General features: G+C 40.3%; 1 long non-coding RNA gene across 1 annotated transcript; it reads right to left on the bottom strand.

The window, feature by feature from the left end:
- Positions 1-1861: 1861 nt before the first annotated feature.
- Positions 1862-22952, bottom strand: LOC148427172 (uncharacterized). Its single transcript, XR_015864931.1, has 5 exons — positions 22819-22952; positions 19977-20142; positions 18914-18969; positions 10855-10967; positions 1862-2244 (listed from the first exon to the last, which is right to left on the bottom strand). It is a non-coding gene; the product is annotated as an uncharacterized LOC148427172 (long non-coding RNA).
- Positions 22953-23883: the final 931 nt, after the last annotated feature.

Raw genomic sequence — 23883 nt, 5'->3', positions numbered from 1 at the left:
TGAATGGCAAGGTATCTTAATTGCTAATTGAAAATAAAGATACTACTAGCATCTCTCTGATACAAAATTACAATAAACAAAGCCCATTCATTTTGTACTGACTCCATTTACATTCAAACACAGAACATTTACAATACACACACATACAAGCTGTGTGTGCTTGGGTAAGTACAAGTTACATTACACTTGCGTAGGTTCTTTACGAAAGAAAGCATCTCTGTAACCATAGAAACACAAAATCAACAATATATTGCTCTTCAGGACCCGAAATATATACATTTATTTTAAACAAAACTACTGGGGAAAAGTACTAAAAGCTATTGGGGTGGCTGGAAGATTTTGTTTATTGGCAGTGGCCACCCCTAGTCAAAAAGGGCCTGTGATTGGCCCTTTTTTCACCCATTGTCACAAGCTTCAAGGGCAAGGTCACCATGGGTCACCACCTGTCTGGGACTTTGCTCTTTGTCTAATGCCCTTCTCATTGGTATAGTGTGACCCCCCTACTATTCACTGTTCTGAAATCCCCCCGCGACTGACAATTGCTTTCTACGTCATTGTTATGTGTGTCAGTGAGAAAAGTGCGCAAAAAAAAGACATAATTGGATGGACTGTGGTGGGGAGTGTCAGCTCGGGGAAACACAAACAGTGAGGAAAGAAGAGAAGGGAGGAGGAATGCTGAGGAATGTTTTGTGATGTACAGATTCCTGAGATCACATGTAGCCGTAAGCATTGGCTGCATGTGTGAAAGAGCTCTTTGTCCATGGATCAGGTTCTTGGGTTTAGCTAATCAAATGGATTAGAGACGGCTTTGAAGGTCCACCCATCGGAATCGGCCATCCGCATAAAAACAAACACGCTGTAGCAGTCCACTTTCACTGAAGTGCAGTTTTGTGTTTGTGCACTTGTGTATTTGTGCCAATGTGTGACTGCATACCGGTGCACTAAGCTAGCGGTTCTCAAATGGGGGCACAAGTATCCCTTGAGTGTACACGAAGGCACTCTAGGAAGGACTTTATCAGGGTTTGCTGTGACGTGAACGGTATTCTTTACAAAATAAGAAAACAACAATTGGAACATGAACAAATCTATTGCTAAATTGTATTATAGTGAGTCCCTTACAAAACGGCGTTATGGCTATATTTTAGCTTTTAAATGGATTTGCACACCTTTCAGTTTGAAGAGTTTTTATTCATCCAAAAATGCTTAGTGTGGGTTAACCCTTGTGCAGTATTTTGACCACTTTTGGGTCTTTTTTTTCCATATTCTCAATTTAAACAAGGGATGGAATACTTCTTGTAGTGTGATTGTAAAAAGGTCATGCCATGTTGAATTTTGGCTTGTCACCATCTGGGTGAAATTTCAGCTCCCGAGTGTCTTATTTCAATGTTTTCCCTTGATGTAAAATGCCTTTGATGTAAAGATCAAAGCATTGGAGAAAATACCGCACAAGTGTTAAGTACTACCTGGCTGAAAAAAAAACATTTTTTGAAAAAAGGTTGGGAACCATAGCAATAAAGATATTTGACTGTCTACATAATACCTGCAGATATCTATTTACAGTATATCATACATTCTGCTTCACCATAAGAACGCCACACCTACAGTCAAGCATGACATCATGCTTTAGAGCTCTTCGCTCAGAAACAGCTTGATATTGCAATAATTCTAGCACAAAACCTTCAAGGTCCTGACAGAAACAAACCAAAAATCAAGTAGCTAAAAATGCAGCTGAAATGTGTTTGCCGCAATAATCAATAATCTCTTAGCAGATTTTCGGAGAGCACGTAAGTCGCCAAGATGGCGAACTGACAAAGACCAATTGAGCATGATTGTTCGTGCAAACATGATGTCATTTAATAGATATACACGTGATGCATTCAACTCTAACAAGTGCAAGTGCATTTTTATTGTTTTAGGTATGCTTAGGGGAAATGTGCAGATAAGTAGCGTTTTGTTACTAGCCTACAGTGAATTTGGAGGTCAGAACAGAGTGACGTGTTCTGGAGAGGTGTCGGGCTTATCAGTGAGGATGCAGACAGGAACGCTGCTCACGATCTGAAGGTTCGGTTACCAGTGCTCCCAAACTCATAAAAATACGTTCCACCACTCCGTCAACCTCCCCCTGGGGCATCCGCATGTTTGTATTTCCATCCCGCTGCGTTGACGAGTTTCCGCTGAGAAAAACTGTCGATTCTGGCTCCCGTGTTCATGAAATTCCAACAGCTCCTGAATCCACCAACAACACTGTAGCATAGAACAACATTGTTCCTGAACAGTGATAAGGAAGGAATTTGAATTATACATGACATTGCATTCCAGTGTACAAAATAATGCCATATCTTGCCTAGCTAAACCTCTGATCCAAGAATCGTTCTGAAGTTACTGATGTTTGCTGAGATCAAGCACACTCGCGACCCACATGGAAGAAGGATGGCTGGATGGTCATCAGTGAAGAATTTGAAGTCCCACTAAAATGTATACTAAATGCTGTAAAAATGAAATGATTTACTGACTGATAGGATGACTGACAAAATGACTTCAATTGCCAGCACATGTAAGCGCAATGCGTGGCACGTGAGCACCTTCTGGCCGTCTCCTTTGGAATCTCCTAAAAGTGAAAATAAATAGCCACACGCTCATGTCACGACAGTGGCCGCAAACCTTTGCATCTGCGCGCTCTTTGAATTGTGGATTTGGTTAGGGGCTCTTGTGGCTGCGTCCAATTAATTCCACAAGAGCTTTGCACAATGGGATTGTTTGTGGCGGAGTACGCTGCCGTGTTTCCTTCAAACATGCGTGGCGCGATCGGCAGTATGAACGCCTGCAGCCTCGACTGACAGGATTAGCCTTTTGACTGTTCGCGCTTTCACTTTATAATTGCGGGGGGATATTTAAGGTGTCACCCTGCCTCTCTCGCTGATAGCGCTGAGTGTGGACTTGGAAGCCTATCTGGTCAGCAGATGTGAACATTTGTTGGTGGGGCTTTATTTGCACGGCTTTGCAATGTCAATCAATTGGACTGAATGCAGAGCTTGGGGTATCCATGTTACTGTTTCCAAAACAAGTCTTGTATGCAGGACCTTAGTCCAGCCATTTTGAGCGCCAGTTCGAGTTAGAACATATTATTAGGATTCTTATATATATATATATATATATATATATATATATATATATATATATATATATATATATATATATATACAGTATATATATATACAGTATATATAAATACTGTATATAGCTCGGTATGGAAACCGGAATGGATAACAGTACAGTTACTAATAAGGATTAATAAGTTAAGAATTGGATAAATATGTGTACAGCAGTAATTCTGGTTTCCACATACGTGAAATTTTCTGAGGGGTAGAGGGAGGGTGGGGGTCCTACTTTGTGGATTTCACTTTTCGCAGGGGGTTTTCAATCCCCATTAACCGCATAAAACAAGGGAACGCTGTACTTCCTGCTCTTGTGTCTAAGAATGAGGAAAATGATGTCGTGTACACAACCTGAGTGTTTCTGTACTTAGTTACGAGGTGCGTTCAATGACCATCTCAAGCAGGACATCTCAAACGTCTATGGAAATATTCACTGAATGCATTAAACAGCAATGGCTACGTCTTAAACCGTGCGTTATAAAGGTACGTGAAAGCAAGTTTAAATATATTTGATGAAGCAAAATCAGAACAGCCTCATGTCAATGCAACTTCTATTCAAGTGGCACAAAACCGGGACAGTACAGTTTGGATAATGGTGATTTCACTTATTTAGGGCTGTTGATTCATCCAAGATTAAATAACATAACTACGGTCACCATTATGACTAATGATTAAGTTTGTTAGAAAGAGAACCCGGTGACAATTTGTTCATACTTGAGTTACAGCTTAATTGCAGTGTCAGGGTTTTTAATTTTGAAAACATGGCTGCCCTAGGTTAGAGAGTATGGACACGTCCAGTGCGCATGCAAAAATAAACTCCATTTTCCCACATACTGTGCATTGAATAAATGCTGAGATTTGAGGGAATTTGGAGGCGCCAGCTGGGCCAATTTGCTGTAATTGATATAATCCGCGGAAGGGTCCAGAGATGCTGATACAGCCTGCAAAAACTTATTATCAAGGCAGATACACTTTCCCGAACTTATGGTTTTCACAGTAATCGCACTCCACTGTCCTCATTTGTTTTCATTCCACACTGAATATAATTGGACCGAATTCATCATTTCTGTATTTTTGGCCACAGTCACCGATCCTGCGGATATTCTATACATCTTCCGCTACTAATTCGTTCAATTATACAAGTGGATCTTCTGTTCCTTGTTGCTCAGTGGCTGTCGTCCCTCTGCGTCTTGCGGCTTCCAGGGCCCAGAAGCGGCCAGCTGGCATGATTGAGGGAAGTGGGACAGCTGGACCTTGACCGGCTCGGATTAAAGCAAACCACTCGCTATCATCGGTAGCCAATTAAGACAATGGCTTTTCCACTTCGAACCGCTCGGAAATGCTTCCAAGTTCCCAGACGCTCGTCCAGTTTGTGGCTCATACTTGGACGTAAAATCATCAAATGACAAATCCTCGGTCGTTCTTACCGACTTGACTCCATGCAGGTTGGGAATACAATTACATTGTTTACCTGTTTTTTGACAACCTTTTTTATTTTTTAACTTAGAGATGGTTTTAGCATCTGGATCTGCCGATATGTTCTCCATAAAATGCGACGTGGTCATAGTGTGCCTTGACAACATTTTGAGAGCCCATAATAGCAAATGCCTTTACGAAAGCGCACCGCATTCGAAATTCATGCAACACTTAAGGGTTTGCTCACATTTGTCTTTATATCATAGTCAGTCCTTTCAGTCATGGTTCGCCAATTTCTTTAAATCTGTGACTTAATACCTCATCCTGTGTATGTCCTGAAATCGGAAATCTGGCCCGGAAATCACGCCAAAAGTTATCATTATTATTTTAATTGTGGGGTTCAAAGCAACAAAAAAGTCAAAATTACACAGATAATGATGAAAGAAAACACTGGGCGAACGTTGGCAAACATGAAGCATGTGAATGGAGCATCCTGTAACAGTGGTGTATGGAGTACCACAAGAAACCTTCAGCTTGTTCAGAACTAAGCTGTGACCAATTCTGATCAAAACAAATAGATATTGCTACATAACCCCCATTTTAGCATCCCTTTTCCGGCTGCCTATTTGGCTCAGAACGGATTTTAAGGTTCTTCTTCTAACTTTTAAGGCATTAAAAATTCTGGCACCAAGATGTCTGTCTGCACTACTCCATATATTCCTCCACACGACTTCCTTTTTGCAAACTTACATCTTCTCGTCTTTCCTTCAGCGAATAAAAATTCAACTGGTAACAGGGCTTTCTCCTACCCAGTGTTTATTTCCTGTATTAGATTTTGTAATTGTATTATGTTGTACAGTGCACTTTAAATTGATTCATTGATTGAAAAATTTAAATGTGAAAGGCAAAGGCTTGCAATGTGTGTCATTTGAGAATTTTTCAGTGACGGAAAGGACAAAGTTGCATTTAACAGCTAATTTAAACCCCCACCCGAAAATAAACGTATGTTCAAAGGATTCTTTTTATTTGCTGAGGTTGAATAAAGTGACTCGGGTCCTTGGTTGATCCGACTAGGGCCCAAAGCAGACGGATCGCTGCCATTGAAGTATGCGGTTCGATGAGAGACCTTAACACGCTGGAGCTGAATGTAGACCCTGCATGCTAAACATTAGCCGAACAAACTAACAAACAAACAACAAGTTTGTTTAGTAAAGAACTGCATATTATTGATTGTATTCTCCGTATCTCCGCCCCTTTGTGTCCTTTAGAAAGCCCAAGTGGGAAGTTTGCAAATGTAATACTGGAAATGTCGTGATGGGAAAGTGTCAGCAGCTAGCCAAAGTTCATCCGGATGTCTGATGGAAATCCAAGTCAGATGTGTTTACATGCTCATTCGCTAACACTTGGCTGTCCTTGTTCCATTTGGGAGCGCTTTAGGAACAATTTGAAGATGAATCCATTTCCATTTTACTCTTTGTTTATGCCTTCCTACATATATGAACCCTAGACACTTGACACCCATTTTAATAAGAAAACAATTATTGTAGTGCAGTGTAAGATGATTGCAGTGCTATTATTTTGGTATTAGCGATATATTTTAGTCTGATTATATATGATTAAGATGCAATTATTTTATATTACATTGCATAATAGTGTTTCATTATTATTATTATGGTTATTGTTACTTATTATTTGCGTCTGCTGATCGTCTAGAAGAAATGGAGCGCTTCCACTGCCTCATATATGGCAATTATGGTTAAACCGAATCCCGGAGTGATTCATTTGCGTTTCCACGAAAACAGCTGTGATGGTGGTTGATGGTCTTAATTGCCTGACTCAGTCTTTCACTTTCTACCCCCCCAACACACACACACATGCACCACAACTCATCTCCTGCCAGTGTAACCAAACCAAATCTTAGCTATGAGGTCGTCAGTGGCGGGACTCCATGAGGTTTGGTCCTGAGTCTCAAGAACAAATACAGAATCGGAGAACAAGCTAAAGGCTTCTGGGGGTTCACTAAGACTGCAGCAACCACAGAGTAATTTGAACACAGACAAGTCCTTTGATTTCTTTTATTCATGTAAGCCTTTCTCCAAGTAGGGAACTGAGAACACACGCTTTCTGTAGCCCTCTGAAACCCTGCTCTTTCTGAGGCGCCATATTTGAGGTGGTCCTGCTAAGCGTCGGCCACCAGCTGATAACCAACTGGCTTGGCGGTGTGACGGAAGGTTCCAGGGGTTGCTTTTTATGGCATTTCTGATACGATACCTCCATTGTTACCTCAAGTACGGTCAGATATGATATGATATCGATGTGATTTCTTTAACTCAAACTGTGAATGTAAGGAAGTTGAATTAAAAAAAAAGTCAATAAATGCAAATTATACTTCTGAAGCGAAAAATAATTCAAGTTGACTTTGATACTTTCAGAATATATATTTTTTAACATTTAACATATGGTGGGAAAAATGGTAGTATTTTAGAAAAAGACTGATATCAGACGGATATCCAATAGCAATGTCAGATCGTGACAACCTTAGAGATCAGAGTTTCGCATATATTTAGGTTTTAAATGATCAATATAGGAATTTTTATCCAGTCGCTCGGTAGGTTAGTCCCAAATGAAGAGCAAAAACACATTTTATGTCTGTCTGACTTCAGACCCTTCGACTGGATCATCTGCTGTCCTTCTCAGGACCATGCATGGTTTTACCCGTTTTGCTTTTCATTGTTTTTATGAGCGCAACAATAAATTCCTGAGCGTGTTGTTTCACAGCGGGCCACTTGTAGTTTTCTCTAAATTTAACTGCCTGGCAAAGTCTTGCCCTCGGCACACCCTTGACACGTTCTGCTTTTTCGATCATGAAACCTCAGGCGCTAATTATGAAGTGATACGTACAGAGTGACCAGATCTAAAAACAAAAGAGGAGGAGGGGACACACTTGCAATAAAATCTCACCAGGAACTATTTATAACAAATTTAATGATTGGTCAAAACGGTGGCCGGTGGTTGTGTCATTACTTGAGCTAATGCTAAATGCTATTCTGTTGTTAAGACACGTCAATAGTGGCAAGTTAATGCACTCGCCATTACCCCTTTTTTTTGCTCTGTCCTAGTGTGGAGGCAATGTCGTCAAATTTGTCGTCAAGTTTGGCCCTCGCAACTTCAGTTGACACGTGTCAGTTTTGTCAAATGAATTAAGAGAATGATTGCAGTGATGATGGGTCCTTGAGCTTTTATGTGTAGGCACATGTATCGAGTTAACACTGGTACGGTCTTTGTCTTGAGGGGTCTTTTGTTCTCAATTGCTGTTTTTTTTTTTTTTCTTTCTAAGAATAGAATATACCAGTTTAATTCCTTGGTGTCAATTTTGATCTGATTCGGATCTAATCTCATCGAACGAGAAGCACACTGAACACTAAGAGACTAAAAATGATTAGAGATGATCAAAACACGTAGAGGTTCAAAACGCCGCCATGAGTTCATTCATAAATGCTTGCAAATGAAATTTATTTGATGGCTACAGTAGGGACCCATTGACAGGAGTTGAATTCTTCAAAAGAGTTTTATCGTATGTATTGCTATGACAACTGTGTGAGGGACTGATATACACATGGCCTACACCCGTCGTGTCAAAGTTATTTTTATCACGGGCCGAATTGTAGTTTTAGTTTCTGTCAGAAAAAATAAATAAAAGATTTAATTACCAAAACTTGACTTGAGCTATGGCCATATTCCTTAGCGAGGGTAGCTTAGCCTAGCCTAGCCTAGCCTAGCCTAGCCTTCTTCGTGCTTCTTGATGATCTCCAGCTTCATTTCCATACTAATCATCTTACTTAACATCACAAGCAAGCTTGGGACCCATGGCTTACCAATCTAAGTTTGAAGTGAGCACTAAAATGCACAATATATACGATATTGTAAGCACTCACACATAATCAAGTCTTTAGCGTGTCGGCCTCTTAGTGACACCGTGAAGCCGACCAATAGCAGACCAGCATCTTACTGATGTAGATTGTGCAACGCAGGCAGTTTGAAGGGACCAGAAAATAAGAACAGTTATCTAAAAACGCCTGAAGATGGAGGCAAAACAACATAAACACAGCCATTCCCTAGGTCTTGACAGTTGTTGAGGTCATAAAGTGGGGAAAAATGCCGTAAAGAGGGGACCAAAAAAAAAAAAAGGTCCAAGTCCACGCCGTAAAGGGAAAAAAAGGTAAAGCGGGGATGTTGTAAACCAGGGGTCCTCTGTATTTTTGAAATCAGAGGCCAGTAAAAACTGTTCAAAAGAGATATCGGGAACAAAACACACTTGTGTTTTTTTCCAACAAAATTTTTAAAGGATGAAGACAACTTGCATATTTGATATTTTAACCAGAAACTTGAAGTCCAATCAGCATTGTGGGCCTCATAAAATGATCTGGCGAGTCGGATCTGGCCCCCGGGCCTTGAGTTTGACACCTGTGGCCCAAACTATTGGCTTGTTGACTGGAATTAATTACAAAAAAATACATTTGAAGTTTTTTTTTGGTCATAAAAGTGAAGTAATCCACCACATGAGAGACTTGACAATCACACAAAGAGAAAGTTATGTGCTTGTGGTGCTCACGGCTTAGCGAAACACAAATAATGAGAGTGGTGAGCATGTGTGAGGTCGTTTCTGAATAAGATTGTGTTTTGCTTCGCAAGCGATCGCATGTGTTTGCGGCGTGCCCGGATCGGCACGTGAGCTGCGGAGGAGGAACGGAGGGAAATGCGAAGCGAGCGATATTCTGTGGTCAGCCCGAGCCGCTTGTTGCTACGCTAACCTTCAGACATCTGTTCATGATTTTTCAGATGTGTGCTGGGAACAGACGCGAGCATGTTTCATTGTAGCAACAGAAGCTGCTTTGTGCTTTGTCTAATTTATGGTCATTATGTTCTATTTGTGAAGGTTAGCTCACAGATTCCACAATGAGCGCGCACTTATGCTAATATCAGCCAGCGAGCCTGTGTGATTACCTCCTCCAAAGTGTATTTTATGCATGGATAGACACGCAAACAAATAGTAATCCCTCTTACAGTAATACCAATAATGCCTGGGGGATGCCCTGTGACCCGTTTGAACTAAACCCGAGAGGCTTAGTCTCAGTCAAAGGTTGGTAGCAAAGTCTTTTAACGTGGCAATATCACATTTGTTTGACTTTTTAAGTTTATCCCTGTGTAAGCAAACAGAGTAATATACAGTAGTGGTTAATCCGTGCCCTCAAATCCAAATTCAAAATATTTATCATTGTCTTAGCCAAATACTGATTAAATAAACGTGTCTGTGAAATGCTCCTCTGTGTTAGCATTCCTTTATCCAATATAGCATTGCAGCTGTCAATTATACATGGCCTGTGGTTAAGTATCCCTTAACCAACACACTTGAAATTTTGGATTAAAAAAACAACAAGCAAAGATAATTTTAAAATAGACAGCTGTGTCTGAGTCATTAAACTTTGGAACTATATTTGTAGCGGTATTTCTGGGTGTTTTCGATCGTGTAACATCAAAATGTTTTATTTCTGGCACGGAAAACTGTGTCATTTATGACCATGCGCATCCATATAGAACTTAATGATGTACACCATTCCGCAAAGGAGTCAAATACCACAATTTATTAATAAGCTCCTTTATGTTCAAAGTAATTTGCTCTTAATTTGAAAAGGAAACAGTACCGTTCCTGTCACAGCATTAAAAAGCAATGTTACAAATGTTTATACCTGCAGATGCCTTGGTCTAAATTCACACACCCCTTGAAGTGCTTCACAGACCCTGATTTCATAACGGCTGCTCCAAAACTTGAATGTTGCGAGTTAGCATGATTTTATTGTTCCCCCAAAAAGTTCACTAGCCGAAAGGGAGAAAGTATTTATGAATGGCATTCCATTATCAGTGTTGTGAAAACGGAGCCTCCCTGTGCTGCATGATCCAGAAAGCAAAGCACAAATAAAAGAAAATGGATGAAAAGAGAAGGGAAGAACTTTCAACAACACGAAGAACTAGGCCAAAAACAGGCCTTTTACTGACATTAAAATGCAAAACGGCATCAATACAGCGCTCTCACTAACATGTGTTCCTCTTATCAAACCAGTCCCTGTGAAAACCCGGTATTCATAACAATATTTCTCTCCCACATTTTGCGCACTTCAGCATTTCTACAGTAAAATGTAGCTAATAAATGAAACGTTGCTGTGTACATGGCCGACTAGGGTGCTAAATCTCCCCTCCTCAGCTCCAGAACCAAAACAAAACTTACAGACGTGGACGAGGTCGGCGTGTATTTTCTCTTGCACAGGTAGTGGGGGGAGGTGTAGGATAGTTGTCCTGTCTTGCTCTTGTCATCATCAGCGCACTTCAAGCAGTTTTCATCTGGGAGAGGGCATAACAAGCAAGGAATGCTTACAAATACATCAATGAAGACAAATAACACTTTGGGGGGGTGAGAAATCAAAATGGAAACATGGTGAAAAGCTCCAAAAACTTGACTTTTCAGGTACAGGTCCCTTCAAAAAAAAAAAAAAAAAATTCTACATAAGTACCTTTTAACATTCATAGAGCCATTTTGACCAGGTATCTATCTATCTATCTATCTATCTATCTATCTATCTATCTATCTATCTATCTATCTATCTATCTATCTATCTATCCATCCATCCATCCATCCATCCATCCATCCATCCATCCATCCATCCATCCATCCATCCATCCATCCATCCATCCATCCATCCATCCATCTAACATATTCTTCCGATAATTATGGTAATGAGGCAAGTGGGAGGATGAATTAGGACGGAATCAGTTGGGCGTTAGCAGCCAGAGTTGCTTACATCAGCTTTTGTTAACCAAGGTTGTACTACGTTGTTTTTATTAAAAGAAGCAAGCGGACCGAACCAACGTCTGAATCCATCCGTGTTCACAAACAGGGGCACTAAGATGAGATTTATTCTGTGTTAAGAATTCTTCAAGTGCTCCAGTTGATATTGTTTACTTACCTCCGTTATCTTATTTTGAAATATCTGCTTTTAAACTATAAGGCCATTTCCTGTTTTTAACTTCTGAAACTGGCTGTCTCGCAGCCTTGCCTGCAGTTCAAATGCTTCACTTGTTACGCCGTCCACGCAGTTGATCTGAACCAAGCATTTTTTTTTTTTTTTTACATGCCTATTAGTTTTGAAACAGCGTTTGCTCAGTCAGTCCAGTGCTCATTGTAGACAGTGAACATTTGTGTGTACGGAATGCAAGTTCTGTTTTCAATCAGCGCTTAACAAAATGCGAATCAGCACACAAATTGTAGGCATCGGCATCAATATCTTCATCCTGTCACATGTGTTCACATTAGAAGAAAACGCATAATGCTTTAGTTTTCAAAAACAGAAACAGGATTTCTGTTTTTATCCATACGAGTGAGCTTTTATGTTTATTGGCACAGGTGCGCACCGCGCCACTTTGAAGACTCCAGATCAGGAAGTCCAGAGAAGTGGGAGGAATTTTGATGAAAGAAAAGCCGTAGTCCGGTGAAAGGTTGAGTTGCCTTGTTTTATCCACACCAGATGGAGTCGACATTTAATCTAAGAATGCGGAATTAAGCTTTGAATGCTATTTATTCTGACAGTAAACTTTTATAGGGAATGAATGATTGTGTGAAGAGCGTTTCAACCGCAAGTCTAACTCGTGTCCTGCTTTGGCTGCGGCTAATGATGAGCTTCTGACTTGTGGTTAAATTGTGAGAGGAGTCAGATGTAGGGATTTAATGACTTAAGGGTTTGTGTGGTAAATGAGCGGCCGAGTATTTGCAGCCAAAGCACGGCTGCGTATGAAATTAGTGACGCAACAACATCCCATTTCCATAATTGCATTCCCCACAAAGTAATGACGCCGAAGGATTTGCCCTCAGTAGTTCGAACTCACTTACTGTCACTATCGTCAACTTCTTAAGAGGAACTTTATTGTGTAAATGTTTTCAGCATCCTCACATTTTTCATGTTTTTTTTTTTTTTTTTTAACTCTCAACTTTATTCCTGGAGCACTTTATGAGGCATTGCCATGCACAAATTGGTCAGTCACGCAAGCTCAATTGTTGGTGGTTTGAATTCCGCCTTGGTCTGTGCATTATAAAGATTTCCATGAAAAAGGCACTTAGTCCTAATGGGTTTCACTAATACCTTTCAATATAGCTCAACATACTTTCAATATAATTTCATATCAAACAACGTCTTTAAAAATCATCTCTAAGTCTATTACAGTACTTTTTTTATCTTAAGCTTGTGCGGTATTTTTTCGGATCCTTTGATCTTTACATCAAATGATTATTCATTGAAGGAATACACTAGGGAGCTGAAATTTGACCCAGATAGTGACATGTCAAATTTCAACATGGCATGACCACTTAGTTATCGCACAACCAGGAGGGTGTCATCCTTTGGCAAGAAAATGAGCCAAAACTGGTCATGATACCTCAAAAGGGTTAAAACATCATCCTCAAAAATGCCTACCAAAAGGTCAGGAGCCATGAGTGATGTCACAACACAAACACAAACAACAAACTCAATATGCCTCAGCATTCTATGACATTCTTTATCATGCCATTACATTTCAAGTAGGAAATCATGGAAACAAATCCTGACCTCAATCATTTATCTTACGCACTTGATATATTTTTTGCAATTATATTTATTCAGATTTTTTTTTCACATATTTTTTTCAATGGGATTCCCAGGATTTTTACATCATTCCTTAACTGTCAGCATTCATATGTAACTTCTCCAGAATTTGCATATCTGGTGGGCAGTATCCAAATCATGCTGGCCAAAGATGAGGTCACAGAGTTCATCTTTTGACATTTTCTGCCTTTTTCATGTGATCTTCCTCAAATACTTTGCCTGAAGATAGAGATTATATCTTTTTTTCTGTGAGAGACAGAAGTAGTTTAGCATTTAAGGCTGCCCACCCCTGGTCAATACTGTGTGCCCTACCATCGACTGGCTACCATTAGCAACTGGGATAGGCAATAATGAATGTTAATGTTTGATACTTATCGCTCGAATGCTACTTTGCTTAATGGTGAACAATTAACATTTTGTAAGCAAAACCACAGATTTCGCATGAAATACAATGATGTCACTTCTGCCTCCCAAGTTTTGCTTCTCGTAGTCTAGCAGTCTTTTTGAATTGTGGTCTCAGTGCTGCTGTAGTTTATCATGGCAATGGCCGCTGGCACATTTAGTGCGGCCTTCGCTGGGTTTTCTGGTTTTCTTTCATAGCCAGTGGCTCACCACATACTGTATGTGACCAACCTTGGCAGTTGCCATAGCAGAAAAAGCAGCTCGTCAAGATTTATGTGGTGCAGAGAAACATTTGGCCTGATTTATAGAAACTTTCTTTAATAGACCAAAGAGTGAGCAAGTGGCCAAGTGCCAATCTAAAATGTGGCAGCATATGTGATTCATTAAAATATGTTTCAACCAGGTGGGTGTGTAGTAGCAAGTTGTCCTAAGTACTGTATTTTCAATACATTTTTTGGAGGCGGGGGGGAGACTGCCACCATAAAAAAAATGAACACCAAGGTTCACAACGGCAAAAAGATGTTGTAAAGAATTCCAGATTATTGTATATATGACTGCCTCTGGTTGCAATGAAGAACAATAATGCCTTGAGATGACTTTTCAAGTTTTTCATCCATCCATCCATTTTCAAGAATAGCTGGGTTGCTGGTGCCTATCTCAGCTGTCTTTGCACTGCTCCTGATAATCGACGAACCTGATAATTGACTTATTTTAAGTTGCGTATAAGTGATGACGCCAGACGCAAGAAGTATGTAGTATTATAGTCAAGACCGAAGCAGTCGAGATGAAGGCATTATTGAGACCAGAGAGAATAGATACTAAGAAATAACAAAGACCTCTAAAGGTTTTGACAGAGATAAAACCAATACTGCCTATATCAGAGAAATCACAATAAACACAAAATGATCATGCTTTTTTCCCATTACATTTGCAAGAAAAACAAATTTTGCTATGTTGTTTCAAATGCAAGTACATTTTTTTTTGTTTCAGTTCCACAAACTTGTAACTAACATCAGTAATGGTAGTAGTGGTCTTGACTGACCTTGATTAAAAAAAAAATAAAAAAATCCAGAGTTTACCCTGTCTGAAACTGAGTAAAAATACCTTTGATTCCAAGCCCCTTAAAAGGTGGTCTTAAGACCGGTCCCAAGAACTGCAACTGGTATGTTTCGGTTCTGAACTTGTTGCAAGACGCATTTAAGTGACATAACCTTGTCGCTACCGATATTTTAGACAGACAGACAGACAGACAGACAGACAGACAGACAGATAGATAGATAGATAGATAGATAGATAGATAGATAGATATAGCCAGCCTTTAATATCATTATAACTAAACAAGTACAAGGCAATGAAATTTTAACCTAACGACCTTGAACCGTCCAAGAAAAATGCAATACAATTGAATGACAAGCGGAGACAGATGGCATTCTTCAGTCTTGCCCCAAACAAAGAGCTTGGCTGGAGTCTGTGAAAATTTTGGTGTAGTGTTCGTTCTCTTATTACGCTTATTTAGCGTCGCCTATCACAGTGTCATAATTTTGTCCCTCTCAACGCATGACCACCTGTTATTGTCACAGTTGACCTGGCATGAATTTTCACTTTTGTGATTATTCTCCTGAGGAAATTTTGTGTGCATAAAACAGCGAATCATTTAAAAGAGAAACACAACACTATGGATGATCCACGTCTTTGTCCATCTTCGTATGAGCAGGCCGGCCGTTTTTTGCCCCTGTGGCGCTTTGACAATGCAGCCCAGATGAGCCCTTTTTGTCCAGCTGCACACTGCACAGGAAATTAGGGCCTAAAAGACAGATCTTAAACTGTGAGCCCCGATTAGACCATTTCAATTTGCACATCATATATGTGCAGTCTCTAACAGAGACTGTTTCTCATTTTGAAGGTTCATTTTACACTTACTGGATGAGGAGTCTGAAATGATTTGTGGAAAATCAACATAGTCAGCAGTTTTCTCTTGTGAATTCTGGAAAAGTCATAAATGTCGCCTTCACTTCACGGTGTTTTAAAAGCTATGAAATAACACGGTGAAAATGACTTTCTTGCCCTTTTTGGACTGGCAAAGTGATTTAGTTTATGACATTGGTGATCATTGAACAGAGCTGCATGTGAGTGGACCAGAACCACAGCTTTTGATGCAAGCTTTAAATACTTAGTGAGTGTGGCTAAAGTATTAAAGTTAGCTCAAGTCAGCCTGAAGAAAGATTTGTGCGGGACGTTTTCTCTGTTGACGTGCCTGTAATTGGCACAAATTTAAATTCCATGATTGAGCACTGATACACTTCATTCACCAGGATGTGTTGGAATAGAATCTGCCAAGTCAAAACTCTAAAGGAATCCTCGTTTCCTCCAGGCTTTCTTAAATATGCTTCCTCTTCTTGCATTAAACGAGGAAAGTTCAGTCTCATTTGAAGCTCTTGGCGACCGCAACTTTGATTTACTTTCCGTTCATATACGCTGAGCTTGACGTAGTCTAAATTATGTTGGTCAAAGCTCAGGATTCCCGGGTTTCCCTCAGCAATAAATCTGGCTCTTGACCACTTTTTGCTTAGCGTTCTATAGTATTTCTACTACTGACGGATTGAACGACCTCTTGTCAGTATTGACTTTGGAAATACTGAAACTGACTCAGATTGGTCACAATGTATGCAAGAAAATGTCCATTGAATGGGAGATAATGGAAGGAAGGATCGGTTGCCAACAACGCCGAGTCTCATCTCCAGCCCTACTGGAAAGTATGCTTGTGAACATGTTGTCTCTATAAACTATACCACCGCAATAAACCAGCGAAACTAAAAGTATGTTTAGATCCAGTTTTTCTTGATAAACCATTCAAATATAGGTTCACTTTAAGAGGTCAAGGAATTCACGCTATCCACTCTTGAAAATGCACAGCTGTGAACTGAAGGTCATTACAGTTCATAAAGCATCATCCACATCATAAAACAATGACGAAACAACAGATGTGCAAAGTTGTGGCTACTTCAAAGATTTGGGGGTTTGTGTATCATTTTAACTTTTGGAAGTTATCTCTTATGTGTTGGTGTATGGTTTGAATTTACATTGCTAGGAAAAAAATAATGAATTTGAAGGTGTTTCCAAACATTAAACGGGTACTATATGGTCCCAGATTAATGCGATTTTCGTGAGAGTTGTGTGAGCAAAGTTTGTTTTTACCATAGTTCATGAAGCATGTAGCATTGAGCATTGTTTTCCTCAAAAACATTTCTTAGATTTATTGTTTATTTCCCTCGGTCAAATGTAGCTCGAGTTAAGTTTTGAGTTCCAGAATGGGAACAGAATTGCTCAACGGGCAAAGCTCCAGTTAAATCTTTTCTTGATGGTGAAATGACGAGAGGCAATCGAGACATTTTGTGTGCAAGTTAAGGGAATCGTGCGTCCAATTGACCTCATGAACCCCTAACAACATCCCAGTATGCGTGTGAAAAACGTACAATTCCTTTTACACAAATAAGGATGCACAAACACCTCGGCAAGAAACACACATTTGTAAGAGTGATTGGCCCGTTTCCTTTGTGTGCAGGAGGAAAAACAACAAACACAAGCGCAACAAGGCTGCTATTGTGCTTCACGTTGACCGCAGATAAGATAAGGACAACTTAGTGAGAAAATACCAGCATTTGATTCATTTGCGTTCTTTTTTAGGGTGATAACACAGAACTCTTGTAAGAATACTATTTTGAAGACGGGTTGGGGAGGGGGTCGGTCAGGCGTGAACATCCCGAGAAATCGATGCAATTGCCAAGTCTTCTTCCATCCTGCGCAATGCACCATGTGAAAAACCCTTAGACCCGCTGACCCCGAGTGGGCCAAATAGTGAGGAACCCCCTTTCAAGTCTACCCAAATAACAATAATCCTTCATCATGTGTGTCGTTTTCTGTTGCTGGAAAGCTTCCAGGGAAAATGAAGTAAATGCGTCGACCACTTCTTTCACACATGGAGGCACTTATCTCGGTTCACACACTCATTGCGCCGTCATCAGACACGGCTCTCTGCAGCATGAAGCATAAATCCAGCACTGAGTACTTAACTTGGCCATCTATACAGGATTAGACCAAAAATCGTATAAACGGTGCAACTTTCAATTTTGCAGGTTCTATCTTTCAAACAAATGAGTTTTGGACAAGGTAATGCCTGCCGTTTTGATTGTGCTTGTGTTCGTTTAGATTACAGCATTATTTCCAATAAAGAAGCGAGCAGATGGAACCAACGTCTGAGTTCGCACACAGGAATATCACTAAAAAGGAGAGGCCTGTGTAAAGATGATCATGTCCCCAGCTGATCTGATTGAGAGTGGCAAGGTATGGCGCTGTGTGCAGCGGTTAGAGAACACGGAAAGGTATTCCATTTGACTCTTTTATTAAATGTGGTCTTTTGGCGTATACACAAGGGCATAAACTTGCTGCGCAACTTTGGCTATTTATGGCGAATCGAACTCGGGCTGCGTCGCCTGGAAAAGGAAAAACAACTGCTTTGAGCGCATTCAACTGACGCAGTGTTCACTGACCGCTCACAATGTGGGAAATCTGAAGCACACATAACTTAACCCGCAACAAATGTATAATTTATGGATTTGAACACGGGAAAATAGCGAGATTTTACAAATAGACATTTATTCTGTTTTGCTAGACTGTAGTTTTTATATTGTCGCCAAACTGTGGGTGTGTCATATACTCGGTAATATGGAAAATACCAGAATTTGATAAGATTAAGGGTGCGTCCCATGCACAGATACGTCCTATATTTGGGAGATTACAGTGTTTCACTTGTGTTTGAATATTTGTTTTCTTTTTTTTGTAGTCAATTGAGGCTCAAGCCAAAAAAGCGAGGTAAAGTGTCTTTGTCTTTGACTTTTGTCTTCTGCTAGATTCTGAGATGTTGTCATATTTCGGCTTTCATAATTTGCTATGAGGATTTTTTGAAATCATTTTTGACATGACGTTAGAGGCAAGGAGTCTCAGGTCGTTTTAAGACCAAGTTCATATGGTACCTAGCTAGCTAGCTAGGTCGCTAGCTAAGCCACTCTGTAAGTTTACAAATCTACAGTGACTTGGAAGCAAATTATAGAGACAGAATGAAAATAGACTACTTTGGAACTTTTTAGTAGAACGTGAAAGAAGGATTATTGGCTGTTTAGATCTCAGCATTTTTTTTAGATGTGTGAATTGAAGAGGAGCTATGTACTTTCCTCGGTGTGAGGTTGCGGTCTTTACCTGCAGTTCTTCATTTCACAGCTAGCTACGGTTTCTCACTCTTCTTCTACTGCGACCTGCAAAGTGTCAAAGTGATTGCCTGTCAAATACTTTCTGCATGTTGAACTAACAAAGGCCTTCTGTGTTACATTGACCGGCTTGCTACACCATCACAGTAGCCGTCGAGTCATTTTTGTTAGGATGTTGCAGAAGTTGAGTGTTTCTTTTTTGGCTTCATTAAGCAGCAACATATAACCGACCTTTGAAAAAAGCCGCGCTTACATCTTTGGTGCGTATTCACTGCTCACGCAGGAGGTTGTCAGCAGCTGGATTGTCGGTACAGTATTTCCATCTTTTTCAATGGGGAAAATGCTTGAGATGCAAGTGCTTCTAGAAATCAGTGTGTTCATGGAACCAGTTCAACTTATAAGTCAGGGCGCCACAGAGGCAGAAAAAATAGCTCATTTTGTGAGTACAATTTGAATTTTTTTTTTTTTAGCCCTCAGTAGCCCTCAGGCCACTGTAGCGTCTGCATGATGGCAGCAGTTCAAATAGATTGTGTTGTGGGTGAGCATTGTCCCTGATGAGCATTTTTAACTTACTTCAACCTGCAGGACACCTCGCCATACGATGGACAAAGGTAACACCCAGAGTGTTTTTTTGCTATTAGTAAACTTTGAAATTCATCCGTGTTGCCCATGTTGTGCTAGCTAACTTGTGCTAAGCTAACAAAGAAGTGATTTTTGCGGCCCATTATCCACTTTGCAAACTCTGTTCAAGCTAGCACGGTGAGATAATGATGAGGTGTTGATACACTGCCGACACAGCCTTCCTTGACTGATTAATTAACAGTTTAACATAATGCTCGTTAGCTGGCTAATGGTGACAATATGCTATGATGCTTTTGAGTCAAATGGCCAAATCTTGATTTGGCAATTCGCTTCTCAGTCCAAGCCAACACCAATTTGCTCCATGCTCGAGTATTTAAATATCTTTGAACCGAAGTTAATGAAATTTTCTCATGACACAAATTTACTTTCCCAGACCAAAAAAGGCAGCCTAACACAATACAAAGAATGCGTACCTCTCACACACCTGCATCTGTTTTCCTCTGGTGCATGTGCACGTATGCCTGCGTTTGTGCTTGACGGTGCCATGCCATCTCCTCGACGGGCGAACCTGCAGATTTGTGTCAGCGCCAGAGAAGGCTGCGCCGCTGGCCAGTAAACGTGCCTTTAATTGCTCGGCAACTGGAAACACATTTGTCAAGGAAACAAAGCTTCACTGTGCACGCGAGTTCATCTCGGCACACCTCGTATTTTCCGCGTGTCGCTGCCCACCGCATTTGTGGCTCTGACAATAAAACACCATGCTGGCCATTTAACCAAGTGTTTGCCTGCAATCCCAAGCGAGCAGATGCCTTCAGCACATGTATTGAAATCGCAATTCCAGGTTTAGACATCTGAGATGTTGCCCTGGAGAATAAATATTGGGCTTCTGCGTTTCACACCTAAGAACAATGCACGATGAGGTGACGATTTACGAGCCGTTGCGAAGACGATTTTTTTTTTTTTTTTAACAAAACTTGAGATATGAGCACTTTACGGTTGCAGAGACTTCAGTTCAACTGCGCTAAAAGCAGTTGTTCCATATTAACATGACATTTTTTTTAAATAATAATCAACGGCTATCAACTGTAGTTATTAACGGTGGAAGACTGGTTAGCATGCCCAGAGGTTGTTTGATTCCAGCTCCAGCCTTCCTTTGTGGAGTTTGCATTTTCTCCCCGTGCCCTGAGTGCCTCCCACATTCTCTAAAAAAAAAAGCATGGTGGTTGTACCGGAAAGTCCAAATAGCCTTTAGGTGTGTTTGTGAGTGTGAAAGGTAAATCGTCTCCATGTGCCCTGCGATTGGCTGTAAGCCGAATCAGGGGTTAACCCGCATGCTGCCCAAAGACAGCTGGGATAGGCACCAGCAAGCCCTTGTGAGCACCCTTGGGAGGACAAGCGGTTAGGAAAGTGGATGAATAGTTATAAAGTAGTTATAAAGTAATACATTGTTTTTTTCATTCATCAATCAATACAACCAAATACAGGACTGATTTTTTTCACCACCAAAATGATGCCTTGGATTCAGATTATATTGTTATAATATTTATTCATATTATTTAGAGTCAAAATGCTTTTTGCTGAGTTTTTGAAAGACCTTAAAGGGACTATATGTAGGATTTAGACAGTTTTTCATTAAAAAAAATAAATTAAATGAATATAAATTTCAAAAACTTGCACATAAATTAGTTCTTAACAACCAAAAATAACCTATCAAGTGGTCACGCATGTGTGTGTGTGTGTGTGTGTGTGTGTGTGTAGGTGTGTGTGCGTGAGTGTGTGCGGTTGCGTTCCCGCACCTCCATCTTGATGAGTTCATATCCTCCCAGTCCCATTGTGGAAACCAGGAGCTGTTTCCATTACAGGAAGAAACTTTTGACCTCAGTGAAAATGTCGTATTTCACTCTTCTTTTATTTCTCCCTGAGAGTGGCTCAGCCAATAGGGCCTCTTGTTTTTTGTTTTTTTTTTCTTTGAGACAGCCTCGGATAATAACTTTCCATGAGGTGTTTTCTATATTCTTTAACCCTTGTTGGTCCCCAGTGATGATCCAAGTTGGTATTGTCCATCTTGAAAGGCCTGACTTGAAAACAGCCAATGAAATCTTTGCAGATACATTTTGTGTTCCAATGTGTTGCAATGTCTCAGAATGAACACATCTCAATGAGTTGAATAATGATGCACAAAGGTGGCCTACTCGAGGTTTCAAACAAGGATTTTGACCTGGGTTTGGGGTTTCAAAGTAAGGTTTTTAACTAGGGTTGGGGCGTTTTTTTAGGGTTTTAAAAAGGGGTTGGTGTTTCAAACTAGGGATTTATATTAGATTTAAGTTTCAAAACAGTGTATTGAATAGGGGAAAAGGTATTAAAAGGTTAAGTTTCAAACTATGATTCGGGTTTCAAAGTAGGGTTTTGAACTAGGGTTAGGGTTCCAAGGCAGGGGTTTGGACAAGGTTTAGGATTTTAGAGTAGGGTTTTGAACAGGTTGCAATGTAGTGTTTTATATTTGAATTAAGGTTTCAAAATAGAGTTTTTGACTAGGTTTAGCGTTTCAAGTTATGTTCAAGGACTAGGGTTAGGTTGTCAAAGTAGAATTTACAACTTTTTTCAAGGGTTTGAATTGAAAAGGGTCTAGGGTTCAAAAAGCTAGGGTTATAGGGTCAAATTTGGACTTTGAACAGGGGTTAGGGTTTCAAGGTATCATTTTCAACAAGAGCTTAAAGTAGGGTTTTGAAGTAGAGCTAGGGATTCATATTAGGGTTTTTCAAGTTGGGTCAGGGTTTCAAGGACATGTTTTAAACTAAGGTAAAGATTTTGAGGTATAATTTGACAAAAGGGTTAAGGCCTCAAAGAAAGGGGTTAAAATGAATGGTAGGGTTACAAATAAGGTTTTAAACAAAACTCAGGGTTTTAAAGTAAGATTAATCAACCAGGGCTAGAATATTAAAGTAGTATTTTAAACTTAGGTATTCAAAGTAGCTTTTTGAGCTTGAGTTTGGTTTCATATTAGGGCTTTAACTTGGGACAAGGTTTCCATGTAGGATAATGATTCAAGATAGGGGTTTGAGGAAGGTTTGAGGAAAGTCAAAGATGTTTTAAACAAGGTTGGGGTTTCAAACGAGGGTTAGATTTCAAAGAAGCAGTTAGAACTTGTGTTAGGATTGCAAAGTAGGGTGTTGAACTCGGGTTTGGATTTCAAAGTAGGGTTTTGACCAAGAAGTGAGCTTCAAAGTGGGGTTAAGGTTTCAAAGTAGGGCTTTCAACTAGGATCTGCTTTTTAGTTCCAACAAGTGTGATGTGTAAGACTAGAAACTTGGAAACCTTTTTGCTGTGGCAGCTTCCAGGAAGTCAGAAGGAATTGAACCAGCACAGAAGCTCCTTAAATGTTTTCTACCGAAGATCATGCAGCATCATTCAAGGAAATGAACGACATCTGGGTCCAAGCCATCTCCAGCCTGTGGATGAAGATGAAAGCGTGTCACACTGCCAAAACACATTCTCAAAAGTTTAACCGAGATAACATTGCGTGTGTTTTGCCTTTTTTTCTGTGTGTGTGTTTCTGAAATGCTTTGGGGAAGTCTGCCACTTGTGTGACGTGCACTTGTGATGCTGTGCTTTTCTTTCACGCCGACCTGCAAATGGAGGGTCAATAGAGGAGGTTAAACGGAGCGCAAGCCCGCAGTCAGGTGCGAAGGAACCTGACCGAGCAACTGTGCAAACAAAACGGGCCGTTGCAAACACCTGCTTCTCATCCGCTCCGTGTTTTGCATCTCTACTTCTCTTTTAAGTCAGGCCTGGACCTCTCACGCAGTAAGTATGCGTTTCGTTCTTTCCGATAGCGGAAGTCCAAGTTTATGTCTCATGATTAAAAGCTTTAAGGTAGTTTTTAAAAAATAGGGTTAAGCTTTTAAGGTGGGGTAAGTGTTAGGGTTTCGAACTGGAATTTAAATTAGGCTTCGGTGTTTGAATTAGAGTTTAAAATGGGTTAGGGTTCCAAAGTAAGGTTTTAAGTAGGATATGGATGTCAGGGTAGGATTTTCGAGTAGGGTTTAAACTAGGGTTTTAACAGGTTATGTTTTCAAGGCGGGGGTTCAAACTTGGGTAAGGGTTATAAGGTAGACTTCCAAATACGGTTTCAAAGGAAGGGTTTTTAACTAGGGTTAAGTTTTCAAAGCAGGGTTTGAAACTAGTTCTACACGTCTCCCTGTGAGGAACCACAGTTTGGAAATTCCAAAGTGAGCTCTTCTATCTCTGGGGTTGAAGTCACCGAGGTGATTAAAAAAAATGAAATCCCGGATACAACGGGCTGAAATGTGTATCCGCCGCAAGGTGTCCAGGCTTTTCCTTAGACTTAGGGTGAGAAAAGCCAAATGAGGTGGCTTGGGC

The sequence above is a fragment of the Hippichthys cyanospilos genome, chromosome 2, assembly GCF_059441005.1.
Source record: "Hippichthys cyanospilos isolate Australia breed blue-spotted pipefish chromosome 2, RoL_Hcya_1.0, whole genome shotgun sequence".
Lineage (NCBI taxonomy): Eukaryota > Metazoa > Chordata > Actinopteri > Syngnathiformes > Syngnathidae > Hippichthys > Hippichthys cyanospilos.
This window is presented reverse-complemented; position numbering and strand designations above follow the sequence as displayed.